Source organism: Pan troglodytes, chromosome 13, assembly GCF_028858775.2.
Source record: "Pan troglodytes isolate AG18354 chromosome 13, NHGRI_mPanTro3-v2.0_pri, whole genome shotgun sequence".
In the NCBI taxonomy this organism is placed as follows: domain Eukaryota; kingdom Metazoa; phylum Chordata; class Mammalia; order Primates; family Hominidae; genus Pan; species Pan troglodytes.
In genome coordinates this window covers 60906140-60909516 of record NC_072411.2, presented here as the reverse complement: position 1 = coordinate 60909516, position 3377 = coordinate 60906140, and the positions used below count along the sequence as shown (strand labels likewise).

Genomic DNA, 3377 nt, shown 5'->3' with positions numbered 1-3377 from the left:
AGAAAAAGAAAAAAATAGAAAATGCTAAATGGTAAGAAACAACCGCATAATAAACATTGGTATGGTGTTGATGGACAATGCATTTGAAGATAATATTTGAAGAAATCATATTACAATTAACTTCTGTTCTTACTCATTGGAGCTTGATGCCTCTAAAAACTTCGTCACTGCAACCACCTCTGGTGCTTTAAAAAAAAAAAAAAATCCACATACTCACACAGCTGCAAGGAAATCAGAACCTCAGGTATTGAGACCCAGGCCTCATCATTTGTAAGCTCCCCAGGTGATTTGACTCAAAGCCAAGATTGAGGACCGGTGACTTGGATCTCTACACATAACCTGCCTAAATTGATTCTCTAGAAGCAGTTTATAAAGAAATTCCACATGAACTCTGGAAGAGGATATGAATTTGATTTACAGTATGTCCTCACTTAACATCTTTGAAAGTCTCTTGGAAACTTCACCTTTAAGCAAAATTAGATATAGCGAAACCACTTATTCCTCACCAACAGTATAACTACACAACTTTGAAAACACCAATGGTGTTGCAGGACCTGCTGTACATTGTTTCCATAAAGTCAATTTTCAGGGAATTCCAAAATGAAGAGAGGACTTCACATATATAAAAAGATGGTTGTGATTCCACCTGGATGACAGGGTTATTGCTCAGAAACTAAAGGAGGCCGCCTAGGTATAGAGGATTCTGTCATGAGTTTCCTGCTAAACAGAGGATCCCAGAATACTCACCCATTCCAGTTAAAGGCATAACGAAGAAAGCAATGTTCACAAAGGAAATGCAGAAAGGAATAAAAGCCATCAAGCCACAGAAAGAATGTGACTAAGGGGCAGGATTTGCAGATGTAGGGATTTAATGTGGTTGCCCTTTCTCACCCACACAAGAAAAAGGATGGAACAGATCATGAGATTCCACTGTTCTTCTGCGCAGCCTCCGCAGGGCACTTTGAATGTCCCTGTTTCTCAGGCTGTAGATGAAAGGGTTCAGCATGGGGGTGACCACAGCGTACATCACTGACGCCGCCACACCATTCCTGGGGGGTGGTGACACAGCTGAAGTCAGGTACATGCCAATGCCTGTTCCATCAAATCAGCAAACAACTGCTAGGTGAGAGCCACAGGTGGCGAAGGCTTTATACTTCCCATCTGACGATGACATCCTTAGAATGGAGGGGACAATTTTATAGTAAGACAAAGGATCCCTGAAATGGGAAGAAAACCAAACATAGTACTATCGAAATATATAAATATGCTATTGATGACGGTGTCAGAACAGTCAAGGTTGAGAAGTTGAGATGGCTCACAGACAAAATTAGCGATTTCCACATTATTGAAGAAAGTGAATTGTAACACAATCTAACTGTGCAGCTAGGAATCCAACAGGCTAAGGAAAAAGGACACCAAAACTAAGAAGACACAGAGGTGAGGATTCACAATGACTGGGTAGTGCAGAGGGTGACAGATGGCTACAAAGCAGTCATAGGCCATCACAGTCAGGAGCATGTCTCCTATACATGCAAAAAGGACCAAGGAAGACATCCGTGTCAGGCAGCCCGCATGAGAGATGACTCTGCTATGCGACTGCATGTCCACGATCATCTTGGGAACCATGGGCGAGGTGAAACCGATGTCAGCCCAGCACAGGTTGGAGAGGAAGAAGTACATGGGGGTGTGGAGTTGGGAGTCAGAGCTGACAGCCAGGATGCTGAGCAGGTTCCTCAGCACCGTGACCAGATACATGGACATGGACAGGGACAGGGACAGCAAAGCGAGGACCGGCTGCAGTTCTGGATCCTCTGAGAGTCCCAGAAGGAGGAATTCTCAGACACCTGTGAGATTCCGTGGCTCCGTGTGTCTTGGACACCTTGAGAAGGAAAGAGGATTGGAAAAATAAAAGATAAAAACCAGCCCTTAATGCTGTGTGTATATTTTGGATGCAAGCAATTCACAAGGAACATTTTCACACTTGAGGACCATACGCCATCAGCAATATTTCTCAGTTGTGACAAACCCAAAAATCTCAGAGTTATTACATGATTTACTTTTTTGCTATTCAACTCCTTCTGTACATACTACTTTAGAGAAAATCCACTGAAGAATGTTGGAAGACCAAAACTTAATATATAACAAATCCGTGATCTCAGTAAAATACGGCCTACTCTTTTCAGAAAAAATAAAATGCAATGAAAATGTCCTTCTCTCTTTAAGAAAAAGATCTCAGTCTAATTGAAAGAAATTAAGAAGCAGTGAAATACGCTCTATTTTATTCTGACACCGTGCTACAAATTCCTTTGACATAGAATATGTAAAAGGACGACACAAGAGCTAGGACCCCATTATCTAAAAACGAAATCGAACCTTAGAGTTCTCAATCGGAACACCTTTTCACATGCCTGTTACTTTTCATATTTATTATCATCCTTAGGTTTTCTGACATCATTTCTTCATAGAAGTACATGCACACTCAAATATGGGAGTTGTGTTTCCAAATTAATTGAATATATAACTCTTGGCCGAGCGCCATGGCTCACACCTGTAATCCCAGCACTTTGGGCGGCCGAGGCCGACGGATCACCTGAGGTCAGGAGTTCCAGACCAGCCTGACCAACGTGGTGAAACCCCGTCTCTAGTGAAAATTAAAAAAAAAATTAGCCGGGCGTGGTGGCGGGTAACCCTAGCTACTCAGGAGGCTGAAGCAGGAGAATCCCTTAGAACCTGGAAGGCAGAGATTGTACACCCTGTGATATTATTTTGGATATCCTGGGGAGATATTGCTCCTGACAGCGGAGTGAGCGTACACCCTGTGATATTGTTTGTAATATCCTAGAAAGATGTTGCTCCTAATATCACAGTGGCTGCACACCCTGTGATATTAATTGTAATATCCTACAGAGATATCACTCCTAATAATACAGCGGGTGTACGACCTGTGATATTATTCATAATATATTATGGAGATACGACTCCGAATATCACAGTGAGTGTACACCCTGTTCGTACACCCTGTGATATTATTTGTAACAACTTAGAAAAATATTACAGCTAATATCAAAGTGGGTGTACACCCTGCGATGTTCTTTGTTATCTACTCGGTAGATATTACTCCTAATATCACAGTGAGTGTACACCATGTGTGTACACACTGTGAAATTATTCCTAATACCCTAGGAAGATATTACTCCTAATATCACAGTGGGTGTACACCCTGTGATAGTATTTGTAATCACCTACGGAAATACGATTCCTAATATTACAGTGGGTGTACACTCTGCGATGTTATTTGTAATGTCCTAGGAAGATATTACTCCTAATATCAAAGTGGATGTACACCATGCGTGTACACTCTGTGATATGATTTGTAA

The 3377-nt window shown here is 41.7% G+C and overlaps 1 pseudogene; it reads right to left on the bottom strand.

The window, feature by feature from the left end:
• Positions 1-356: 356 nt before the first annotated feature.
• LOC738466 (olfactory receptor 7E24-like) lies at positions 357-2771 on the bottom strand (annotated as a pseudogene).
• Between the last annotated feature and the right edge of the window lie 606 nt (positions 2772-3377).